We start from the raw sequence: 13208 nt of genomic DNA on the forward strand, positions 1-13208 counted from the left end.
GAGAATTTTAGGGATTTATGTCAGTTTATCATGGTACCACCCATCAGCTGAGCTACTCTAGCAGAGGTTGTGTCCACATTTATCCCTAAGCTCTTGGTCAAATTGTAAAACCATATTACTTGGCTCCAGCTTGCTTTTTCTCTTTTTCTCTGCCCCTCCCTGCTTCTATTTTTCAATAGGAAAAGAAAAATACGAAAAAAAATTAAAACATTTTAAAGGACGAAAGCTGTTTTCTAAGTACTCGTTAATTTTAACATCCAGAAAAGACTGATGAAAGATCAACATGCACTTATTGAACAGAAATTCGGGAGAGCAGTGTGAGGTGAACAGTGACTCTCCTGGAGAACGGTGCTGGTCCAAGTGCAGCTCACCTGACCATTCATTCAGTGCCCACTGAGGGGGAAAGGAGATGAGAGATTACTCCATTATAGTCTGGAATGTATAATTCATGCAATGCCAATGAAATAATGATAAATGATTGAATTGCTCACAAAGACCATTCTTCACACTTTAGCCCATTTTAAAAAATCCTTTTTTCCTCTCCTCTAAACTTTTTCCTAATGACTCTCCTCCTTGCCTTTGCTTACCTTGCAGACACTTGGCAGAGATGCTCTAAAGAAGCAGAAAAAGAGTTGTGTGAGAAGCCTGGAGATGTGGAGAAGTTGAGGATATTAGGAGGAGTTTATTTTCTGTGAGGATGGGGAGGCCCTGGCACAGGTTGCCCAGAGAAGCTGTGGCTGCCCCATCCCTGGAAGTGTCCAAGGCCAGGTTGGATAGGGCTTGGAGCAACCTGGGACAGTGGAAGGACTCCCTTCCCATGGCAGGGGTGGAATGAGATGGTCTTTAGGGTCCCTTCCAACCCAAACCAGTCTGTGGTTCTGTGATTGTAAATATCCCTCATTCTTTTTGTCCATTATGAATGTACATGTGCAAATAAGTATGCATGAACCAGCTGACTTTATAACATCCCTTTACCATCTGATCTAAGACAACTTTTGGTCATGGTCTTGTCAAGAGATTTGTCTGCACTTTAATTTCCTCCTCTCTCCAGTGGACAAGATGAGTAGGATTAAGGAAGGATAGCACTATATTTTAGATCACTGCTTGGTTTCTCTGGTCAGTTGTTTGGCCTCTGTGAGATGACAGGAGAAACATAAGGCTCTTGCATATGCACTGCAAGAAAAACAAACCACGGCACTGTGAATCCTCAGACTGGATGGGAAAGATTCCCATCTTGCTCCTGGAAATTCACCTGCTGCTGATTCACCGGGTCCTGCGTGGGCAACAGGTGTTGTCTATCCTTGGGAAAGGCCAGCAGCAGATGAGCAACTGCTGGAAGCAGGATTTGGTTAAGAAACTGCACCTTGAAGAGCCCCAACTCTGCTGCAGATTGATGGGGAGTGGTGGGAGTATCCGTCATCCCTCGCCCCGAGCTGCTGCAGCGAGGTAATCGAAAACCTGAGGAGAAACTTGTAAAGATCACAGCACACAGATGGATGGACGGACAGCCAGATACATCATCAGCAAAACTAACAGCTTCAAATTACGTTTCTGTTTGTGACCTCGTTTTCCAAAGTCCTGAGTGCTCAGTTGGGAGGCACACGCTGTGGGAGCAGCTCCCACGGGAGTCAGTCTAGAGGCAGGTGGCTGCACTTAGAGGCCTATTCTTGCAATTTTTTCTTGTGTATGTTTGAAAAGGTGAGAATGCACCAACCAAGGATGTTCTCTAAAGGTCGAACCTTTCTTTTTGCAGGAGCTTTCCCCCTCTGCTTGCTTTTCTTTCCAGGTACTCCCTAAGGACAAATTGAAACTCCATAGCTCTGAGCGCATCCTTTGTCCTTCTTAATCATTGTTAGCAGCCCAAAAGATGAGATAATGGCGACTCATCTTGGGGACTTCAAGATCTTGATTGTTCAGAAAGGTCAAAGAAAAGCCACATTTCCAATCTTTGCAAAAGAAGAGATTAGCAGGCAGCCTTGCCGAGGTGTTGAGAGGGGGAAAAAAAGGGAAAAAGAGAAGAAAGGTGATATGAGGCTCTTTGGGTTTGACTTGGATCCAAGGAGCCAGGAACCCTGAAACAAAGCCATGACACTGAAAAGAAAGCAGGGGGAAAATTCCTCTGCAGAATACACAGGCAGCATGAGGAGCAACTGGGAAAAAGTATGAAAAGACATGAGCTATGGGGAAAGAATATTCAGCAATAAAACTAGTGAGAGTGCTCTTTATTTCTCCAGCAGAGGTTGCTGGCCTTCACCTCTGATTCCTGTGGGAGACTGGTATTGTAGCTGTTGTGGCTGAAAATAGGAATAGGACAGATGGAAAGACTGGATGGCATTTCTCCCCCATTAGTCTATACAAATTAAAGTTGATAGACAAGACTCAAGTAGTTGTCTGAGTGTCCTGTGGTCCACAGAGGGATCATCACCTGTGAAAGGCAATTCCACCCATCATAAAAGAAGTGACTACTGCAAAGGGAAGAGATGAATCAAGAGGAATCATCCTCAAGATGAATCTGGAGGAGCTCATCTGTCTTCTCTGGTTAAAGGACAAAACCAAAGGGGGTGAGAGTTCAGGATGGAGGGTTAATCCCATCTTTCCTGAGGAAAAAAAATCCCACCCAGGAGCCTCTGAGGAGTCCCTACAGGCTGGAGCAGATGCTGGAAGCACAGAGGATCCTGTCCCATGCTCTCATCTCATGTGATCAGTTATGGAAGGACTAGAAAATGCACGAGCAGAGATAAACACGACAGGCTGTGTCAGACACATCACAGGATCACCTTGTTCAGCTCCATTTTGTCTCCGTTTCGCCCAAATGATTAAGGAATATGTTAGGGCTTGTGATTCCTGTTCCAGTTTTGAGGACATTCTGGCAGCAGATGAGAGAAGCATTTGGGGCCAAAGACTTAAAAAATTCAGGCCCAGATTTCAAGCATTTTAAGTTATTTTATGCTGGAGGTTTGGCTTGGGCACATCTTTAGTAGCTACTAGAATGAGACAGAATCTCCAGAGCTTTGGAAGTATTCCTAGTGCAAGAAACTACCAATTTCCATATTTTTGTTGCTCTTGATGTTTTTGACACTCAGGAACAAACTGTCTTCATTTAAATGAGATGAGAAAAGTATCTCCTGCAAATTATGCCATTTCTTTTCTCCATTATGTTTTTTTTGCATCTTCTGGCAGCGCTGCTACAAAACCAACAGCAAACGGTCGAGTGGAACAGCAAAGACAATAACTTTAATGGAAAGAAATTGGGAACTGGGAGATGACACAGATTGCATTAGGGAAAAAAAGTGAAATAATATTTAATTTCCCTGGTCATAAATAATATGTCCGCCCACATTACCAGCACATCAAGGATGACAGGAAAAATAGTCAGTGACATGGGAAAATATCATTATTTCTTCATTAAATGTTTTATATATTTATAAGTGGGGGGAAAATTAAAAAAAGCACCCTGACAAGCAAAAATGTAACAGCTGAAGGGCCATTGAAGAAATGAATTAGAAGTGTGCAGGTGCAGAAATCAAAAGGAAAGACAAAATATGCCACAGGGAAAACTTTGATTGTTGTTAGAACCCAGTTCCTTTCCAGAAAGGAAGTGGAACTGCTGCTGGGAGGGCTCTGGACACCCTTCAACCATCAACAGGCACCGTTATCCCATCAGGGCTGTCTCTTGAGGTAAAGAAAGGGGATCTCCTCTGCTGAGTATTTTTGTGTAGTATTTTGTAGGCTGGGCAAGGAGGATTTGTACACAACACATTTCAGAGTGCACCAAGCTCAACACAAGAATCAGAGGTGTTGGATTTTTGGTGTTGATTTTGCAGGAATCCACTGGATATTTGAGAAGGTGGTGAAGGTTGTGGTTGTGAATGTAAAAGTAGGGTTAGGACTAAGCAGGTGAATCTCGGGGTGTTGCAGGTTCTATTTGCAAAGGGATTTACATTCTGTGAGTGTCACTTAATCATCTTAATGGATTTCAGTCTCCTGTGCACATTATGGCTCACCCTTTGTGGACCCCAAAAGTATCAACAGCAAGTCAGTAAGGGCAGAAAAGGCTCCATATGGAAGACAACCTTTAGGAGAAAGGGACTATACACTCCTGAATGTTCTTTCTTGTGTTTGTTTGCTTCACTCGTGGTCAGTACCAGTGTAAGAACTCAACACTGAGACACTAATTGTTTCTGTCTCTCTAATGATCCATCCCCTTCATCCCTCTGCAGCCCTGGTGACCAGAACACATCCATCCAGAGGAACATTATCGCCCTCATTTCTGCTCCAGGACACACAGCATCGCTCATCAGCCGGGAGCCAAGGTCACGACACCCCCCCAGACGCACAAGGCACAGCCTCATCTCCTCTGCTCTCTGTGCTGCTGAGAACCTCCCTCCTCAGCCCTCACTAATGGCACCATTTACTGCTCCCCTCCAGATTGTTTAACAGATGCTGCTGATAAATACCCGAGCAGCTGAGATTCTGCAGGAAATGAAGCGCGGCTGCCTGGCTGCCAGTGAGGGATAGGAGACACTCGCAAGGTCTTTGGGATGGGTTTCACACCAGCAGAGGTATTTGGCCCTTTCACCAGCACAGAAAAGCCTGTGGGCCTGAACAGTACAATTTTTTTAAAGTATGATGAGCTCCCAGTTTACTGGGAAGGGTGGATTCTGCAGGGGGAAATATCCCAGGCTGTGCCAGGTTAGGGGGCTCCCAGCTGCATCTGTGCAAGTAATGGATTCACTGGAAGCTGACAAACACAGAATTTACAGTCTGAATAAATATACACAGTGTGTGTGTGTGTGTATATATATATTTACATGTGTTTACATGTGATTGTTTATATTTGGATTCCACTGTTCTCAAATAGCCATCTAATGTATTTGTGAAGACAGAGTGTAAACAGTTTATTCATGGGACAAGTTTGTTTCAGTCCTTTTTAGCTACACAGCCGGAGAAGTTTTCCAGGTGTTCTCTCCACTGACATTTAACAGTCCTAAGGAATGGATAGACTGAAGTATTAAGACTTTTCCCCTTTTGACTTGTAAAAGATAACCTTGCAAAATGCAATGTCCCTGTGAAATCTGTATCTTATCAAGAGAAAAGGTTCTGTTTAAAAACAAACATCCTCTCACAAAGCTTCTGCTGTCCCCAGAAACAGGGGTTATGCAAAGGCTGGAGTGACTGCAAAGACATTCCTTGGATGAGATGAAGGACCATTCCTTCCTCTGCCAGTCCTTCTCTCTCTTTTTCTTTCCTTTGCCTCTTTCCCACATTGTTTCACTTCTAGGCTTACCTAACCTAGCCTAGTCTTCATAGATTTTCATCAGCTTTGTATTTAATCTTCTTTCTACATACTTAACATGTCTAATGTCTCTCATGTGCAGTTTCTCCCCCAACACACTTACACTTCTCCTCCTCACCCCATTCCTTGTTTCCCTGGGCTTATCTGATCTCTTTGTTGGCAAACATGAGCCATCCTCTTGGAGACCAGTGAGGGAAAGGCTGCTGGAGCCATCAGCTCTCCAGGGGACAGAGGATCAGGTATGTGAGGGTGCCTGTGCCCCCCAAGCGTGGCTGGTGGCCAGGGAGGAGATGACACCGTTGGGAGGGTGGAGAGGGGTCTGGCAGAGATGGAGAGGCAGTGTGTGATGGGATAGAAACAGGAGAGGTGAGAGAAATGAGATGGAAACGCTGAGAGGTACAACACAGAGGAATTTAGCTGGAATGACACTCATCAAGTTTGCCAGAGAGGGGTTAGGAGGGAAAAAGCAAACCTGCCACCGAAATTCCTTTGTCACCACCAGCAGTGTCTCTTACAGAGTGTTCATCCCTGCTCCCCCATTATGCACACACATCTCCTCCACTTCTCTCAGCTCTTCACACGAGATTCTGCCTCTTGTCCTTTCACCTTCTGATTTCACTTCCTCTGCTCTCTTTTCCTTGTTACTCCAATGCTCCACTTCCACTCATTTTCTGTTGTGGCTCACAGAGCTAAATAGTGGCGTTATAACAAGGATACAGAACCACAGAATGGTTTGAATTGGAAGGGACCTTAAAGATCATCTGGCTCCAAGCCCCTGCCTTGGGCAGGGACACCTTCCACTAGCCCAGGTTGCTCCAAGCCCCATCCAACCTGGCCTTGGACACTTCCAGGGATCCAGGGGCAGCCACAGCTTCTCTGGGCAACCTGTGCCAGGGCCTATTGCAGACACGAGTGGATGTTTTTATAGAAATATATATATTTGTGTGTGCATATGTATGGACTACAGGGATGAAAATTCATTGCACTGGAACAAAACCTAACCCAGCTGTGCCCATACCCCTATTTTGTCCCTACTGCACTGAGGTTTATACATAGACCTTCATTATTTCTTTAGATTACAGAAGATTTTTGCTGAGTGTAAGGATAGAAATGGAAAAAAAATAAAAATGAGGAAGGAATGTTAAAGGCAGGCAGAGGGAAGAAGGATGGTGGGTATTTTGAGAAGAGAAAGGAAAGGATGAGTTGCTCGGGTCGTAGCTGTAGTTAGTAAAGTGAACTTCTATTTTTACAGGAAATTCCTCTTCTGAATTGGAAGTAGTTGCCTAGGTTCTCAAATATTGCCACAGAAGAGAAATTGTGTTAAAAAAATCACACAGAGACATCAAAATGCCATAATGTGCTGCAATCTACGCTATTACAAGCTATTTAAAATTAATGCCTTGGTGTAATATAAAATCCATACAAATTAGATTGGAGAAAAATGTGAAAATCAAGTGGTTTTCTGTTCTCAAACAAAATATTTTGTCATTACCAAAATGAAATCAAAACAATTAATTTTAACTATCCTTCATCAAACATTTCATTGTAATTGACCTGCTCCTGTGAAACCTTGTAAAAAACACTTTTAGCTTTCAACAGCAAACTGCTCAAGTTAATACCAGTCAAACAATGGGGGAAAAAGAGTTTAAAAAAAACACCTTTGGCTATTCAAACATGAGTAAAAGGCAACAGACACTGCAGTTCCTTTGGTCTGGATTGGATCATTGATAATTGCCTTTGTATTAGAGATTCTAAAAGCCACAGACTGCACCAAACCCACATCAGAATATCTTTGAATAAGATCCCTGCCTGTAAGTTACTCCTGCTAATCCTCTCCAGCTCAGCCCTGCTCCTCCTGCCTCTGTGAAACCCCACAGAAGGATTAACAAACAGCGACTAAATGCGGCTCTGGGATGGCAGCAAGTGCTGCCAAGTTACACACAAGAGCAGAGCACCTCTCCTGTCACTGGGGATGTGTTTCTGTGAGGACCTGGAGAGCAACCCGTGCTGCCTCTCACTGCCAGGAGGATGTGGAATGAGTTGGCTCCAGCTTCACTTCATGCTCACCAACAGCTGGATCCGCTGGATACAGTGCTCAGCTGACTTCAATGAGCTCACAGATCCACATCCACCTCCTGCCTAAATTAAATCAGCAAAGCCACTGGGAAACTCTGTTGGGTTTGGCTGGGGTAGAGTTAATTTTTTCCATAGTAGCTGCTGTGGGGCTGTGTTTTGTGTTTGTGCTGGAAATAGTGTTGATAACAGGGGGGTGTTTTAGCTGTCGCTGAGCAGTGGTTGCACTGAGTCAAGGCCTTTTCTGCTCCTCACCCCACCAGCACAGAGGCTGGAGGTGCACAAGGAGTTGGGAAGGGACACAGCCAGGACAAGTGACCTCAACCGACCCCAGGAATATCCCACACCTTATAGCATCATGCTCAGCTTATAAATCTGGGGAAGAAGGAGGAAGAGGGGGACATTCAGAGTGCTGGTGTTTGCCTTCCCCAGTCACCCTTATCTGTGATGGAGCCCTGCTGTCCTGGGCATGGCTGAGCACCTGCCTTCCCATGGGAAGGGAGGAACGAATTCCTTGTTTTCCTTTGCTTGTATTTGTGACTTTTGCTTTACCTATTAACCTGTCTTTATCCCAACACAGGAGTTATCTCAGTTTTACCCTCCCAAATCTCTCCCTCATCCTGCCGAGGGGCAACGAGCGAGTTGCTGCGTGGGGCTGATTTGCCAGCTGGGTTTAAACCTTGACAGTAACTCATCCTAAAGTACTTCATCTTAAAACACACAAAAATACACTGAAGGCCACAGTCACGTGCCAGAGTAAGCCTTTTGGTTCCAAGGACTGCCCTCTTCTGGGAATTGGGCCATTAAGTATGGATTTAAGTGCTTTGCTTTAGGCAATCAGCTTTAATTTGCTTTTGTTGTACGATTTACCAGCACTTACGGTGCTGCCCAGGAGAAGGCAATGTGCCCCAGCCCCCGGTGGCTGCACTCCACTCTCAGCAGCCCCTCTGCACAAACCCTGCTCTCATTTTTACAGTCACCAGAGCTCCGGATGAGAAGGCATCGTCTGACACAGGCAGCGCTGCCCGCATCCCAAGAATCCCAGCCCCGGGCACTGTGGAAAGGCAAGGGAGCACGCTGAGGGCTGGGCAGGCAGTGCTGCTACCAGCTGAGGAGGTGCAGGCATCCCCACCTCTTCTGAGCTATGATGCAGGTTGTCTGCACCGAATTGAACCTGGTTCACTTCATCTGCTGCACTGGACAGCTCACACTGCAGGCAGGAGCGGGAAATCCTGCAGAGCTCAGCTGGGAGGGACATGGAGAGGGGAGATGTGCTCTCCTCCCAAGTTTCCTTGGCAGCCCTAAGACTCGGGTTGGTGCCTTGCAGATGACCCTGGGAACTGGTTAGTCCCTGTGATAATTTGTGTTTCCCTCAAAGTGGGTTTCACAGAGCTGCAGGGCAGGGCCGGAGCTCTGTGCTCAGCACTGGGGATCCTGCATCCCTGGAAAAATACCTCCCTGTTGCACTGCTGAGTCAGCATTTCTCGATGGCTGCTGTTGAACTGTTTCCCTTTGCTCTGGAACCACAGCACAGCTTTGTGATAGGCTTTTGGTGTGCCATTAATGAGGCACTAAACCCTCAGATACCATCATGTTTGGCATCCACATCTGCATCTTGCAGTCAGCTCTCAGAGGCTTTCATTTCTTTCCCAAAACTTGGACTAGTCCAGGGTTTAAATAAAAAAAAAAAAATCTCACTGAAAGATTTTAGTCAGTTAGCAAATATGAAGACATCTACTGATCCCACTGTTGTTTGATACTGAAAGATCCTTAAAAATCAATAAGAATCTTACTGCAAGACAAATTCTGTAAAGTGTTTCTGTTCTTCAAGACAGAAAAAGGGATCCTCCTGACAGGACAAGCCTGTCAGGCATTGAGTTTCTTGGAACAAAGACCATCTTTGCAGGCAACTGATTTTCCCCTGATAAAGTGGAATCACTAAGAACAGAAGCCCCTGAGATGGCAAAGCTGGGGTGGGGGTGGGGGGGGGAAGCAAAACCAAACTTTCCGGAATTTTAAAAGCTTCGTGAGAGAACCAGAGAGGTCTGCTCTTAACACACACACTTGCTTTTGTGTCCAGAGTTAATTCCACAAGCTCCTGGATGGAAAGCCTCAGCTGGCTCAGCCAGGCTGTGGCACAGCCCAGAGAAGCAGAGTGACAATGAGGAGACAGAGACTGAAGTGAGCCTCAGAACAAAGAGCTGTGCTCTAGGTAGAGGTGATGCCGTGTGCTCTTTATGGGACAGAAATTGGATTATGGAGACAAATCCTCCGCTGCCATAAATCAAAAACTGCCTTTGGAAGTTCACAGGTTGCATTCCTGAGTGGTGTGAACAGCCTGGCTCTGCTCATGGCCACCAACTGTCCCTCTATTGACTCTGGACAGGGCCATAATCATTTACTCCACAGCCAGCTGGGCTCTCTGCCTCTGTGTTTCTCCCTTCATTTTTGCCTTTTCTCATTCCTTTCCCACATTCACCCTTCTATTTGCACCATCTCCCAGTCTCCATCTCCCTCCTGGCTTTCCACCCTTCCCCCTACAATACTCAGTTCTCCATTTGCCCATCTCCTCTTCCCTGGAATGACATCTCTTTCACACACTTCTCAGCTTGCTCACAGTTTCTCCTGTATTTTTCCTTCTCCTCCTTTCTTTTACACCTTCTCCAGGTCCCTACTCACCCCTCTTTCCTCCTCTCCACCCTAAGGAGGAGGGTGGATACCCCACTGTCGATAGCTGCGATTTCACAAACCGCTTGGCCAGGGTCAAGGAGCTTTTTTTTTGCCTTTTTTTTTTTTTTTCATTATCCTTTTATTGCAAACAGCCTGTGCATACAAGAAGCTCCATTAGTAAATATCAATGCACAGCAGGCTGGGTGCACATAGATTACCATGACACATCAAACAGCAGAAATGACAAATAGGCAGCTGAGCACAGGCAGCGAGAGGAGCCGTGTTAACGTGAGCGAGAAAACAGAGCAAATGCAACAGGGGAAATAATTACCAACACATACAGCAGCAGCTTCCCACCACTGGAGAGGCAGAAGGGAGATGGGGCTTCTGAGTCAGGAGTGGAATCTCCCACTGAGAGGCTGCTGAAATCCCGAGGACGCCTTCCCAATTTCTGCAGCTGCTGCCTGTGCTTTGCAGAGCCTCCCAGAGAAAGCAGCAAACTGATTTCCAGGCAGAAATTGTCCCTGAGCACGACACTGTCACAGGGACTTTGGTGCTCTCAGCTCAGGGGTTGAATGGGGCTGTGTTCACCCTGAAATCTAATGGCTTTCACCATAGTCCTGGGTGGGTTTTATGTCCAGGGCATCATCTCCACTCAGCAGGACCACATCCATATTTTGGTTGAAAATACCATTAGCACGCTGGTGTGAAGGGAGGAAAAGAGAAAAGAGCTAAAAGAAAAATGTATGTCAAATAAAATAGAAAGGACGATTTTAGGAGGAGAGAGAAAAAAGCACTGCAGGCAACAGAAGGAGAGTGAAGGAGAAAACTGAGGAAGTGGGAGGACGGAATGAAGCTCTGGGAGAGATTCAGAAATCAACAAATGTATGAATACAAAGTAAAAAAGCAAGATCCAGGTTTCCCATTTGTATATTTGTACAGCTCCACCAAACCCTGATGAGAGTCCAGTCCACTGACTTAAAATCATAGAAACACAGTCTCCACCACTGCCCTGGGCAGCCTGTGCCAGTGCTTGGCCACTCTCTCTGGGAAAAAAATTTTTCCCTAAACTCATTTTTTATGGAGCTTTATGGATTTCATGAAGCTTTATGGATTGGCACCACCTCAGCATGTGGCTCAGGCACTGTGGGCTGCAGGCCAAACAGGGACACATGATACAGCACCATTCCTTTCTAGGGCACAACCTCTTAGTGCTCCCAATTCCCCAGACTCCTGGCTAAATATAACTGGCAGGAACTTCTGTTGTTGTCAGCAGGTTTCCCATTCCCATCACCTTTCCAGACCATGCCCTGTGTCAAGTACCACAGCCAGTATTCAGTGCCTGTCCATCTCCACTCAATTCTTTGGTAGACCAACCTGAAGTTATATTCTAACCTGTTTTGCACATCCCACTTCTATTAAGTCTCCCTTATCCCTTTTATCTATGGCTGAGTCTTTAAAAACTCACTTCACAACAAGTCCTATTGATTCTCACAGAGAGAATATTTATTTTCCCGAGAAAAAGGTGAATAAAACTGTAGTAGAACTGTTTCTAAAGATAAAAGTGAGTCAGACCCTCCTTGATTTTGCTTAGACCTTAATCCAGGCCTTCATTTGATCTATGCAATTAATAATTTCTTGGGTTTAGCACTATCAGGCAACTGTTTTTCCATGTATATTAATCTCAAGAAGTATCTTAGAAATGAGTAGAAACTGAAAGGAGATGGAGCAGGGCATGCAATGAATGTTATTAAGGAAGGGAAGCTGCTCTTTGAGGAATCATTCCTGCACTATATTTGTTTCTGAGGCCTCATGAATAGCATCCCTCTTCCCTGTGTGTAGTTCCTGAACTTCTGAGTTCTGCATGACTCACTGCCCCAAGCAGCAATGAATTGTCTGCCACGTTGCTACTTCTGGGGTATTAACAGAATATTGAGAATCTCATTTTTGATCTCCCTTAAAACCGCTTGGTAAATGGATGTGGCTCAGAGAGAGGATGAAAATAATGTGTGCAATAAAAAGGCCCCCAAAAAAGGAGCAGGGAAAAAAAAAAAAAAAGAGAGAGAAAGAGAAATGAAAGAAAAAGATGGGATTTTCAGAGAGTTCTGACTGATCTCCACTCCATTATTGAAAGATTGGACTATTAAAGGGACACAGTAGGCCTGAAGGAATTGTGGGATCATTTGTGCAAATGGTAATTTTAGTATTCAGTCCATCATATCCATAAACATAATGTGGCTGGGACTGACATGAGTTATAGCAAATCCCTTTCCCAGGAGGGTCCATGCCACTTTGATGCAATGCCTGAGAACACAGAGAGCTGCAAAGGAAGAGATGCTTCCTCCCTCCCGCGCTCGCTCTCGGCTGAGCTGATGGGTGAAGCCACTCTGATTACAGCAGATTTGGGGAATTAAATAGAGGAATCACAGCACTGACAAAGAAACTGTTCCAATTCTGGAAAAGCTCATCTGAGTCTTGTACTTACTCGCTCACACAGCCCAACATGCAAAATCTGCTCAGTAAATAAAGATGTGTTACTCTGGCTCAACACACCACTCTGCTCAAGTGCTAATCCCAAGGGAAATGCATTCCAAACACTTCCCCCGCTCTACAGATGTGCTGCTGGTGCCCTCACACACTCGTAGGTGGGGGAATACGGGTTCTAACATGGAGACATCACTCTTGTGCTCTTTGTGAACTCAGAAGCAAACAGCACAAACTGGGATTTGTAGCTGTGCCCAGCAAGGATGAACACCCTAATCCCATTGACCTCAGTCTATTTGTGAGCACTGAGCATCCTTTCTCTGCTCTGTGTTCTTACAATCCAGGGTGTGATCTGGCACATGAAGTTATGATGTATAAATTGAGGTTAACCACTCTGGGATCACTATGGACAGAACTACATCCCCTGTCAGGGTCAAGTGATGCATCTTCCCTCTGTTATCTCCACCTTGCCCTTGCATGTGGCTCAAAAGGGTAACACTAAGTTTTGGACCCCATCCACATGGGCAGGGACCTGCCCTCAGGCCACCAAGACATGGATTGTTTCCCTGTGTGTCTCCAGTTCAGGACTAAGACACAGCAAAGATCAAATCTATGCTGGACACAGAGAGAGCATCGAAACAACTCTTCCTCAACTGCAAATATGTTTTGTGGAGCTGAGTGAAAT

This window comes from Corapipo altera, unplaced genomic scaffold (assembly GCF_003945725.1).
Source record: "Corapipo altera isolate COAL_440 unplaced genomic scaffold, ASM394572v1 268, whole genome shotgun sequence".
NCBI lineage: Eukaryota > Metazoa > Chordata > Aves > Passeriformes > Pipridae > Corapipo > Corapipo altera.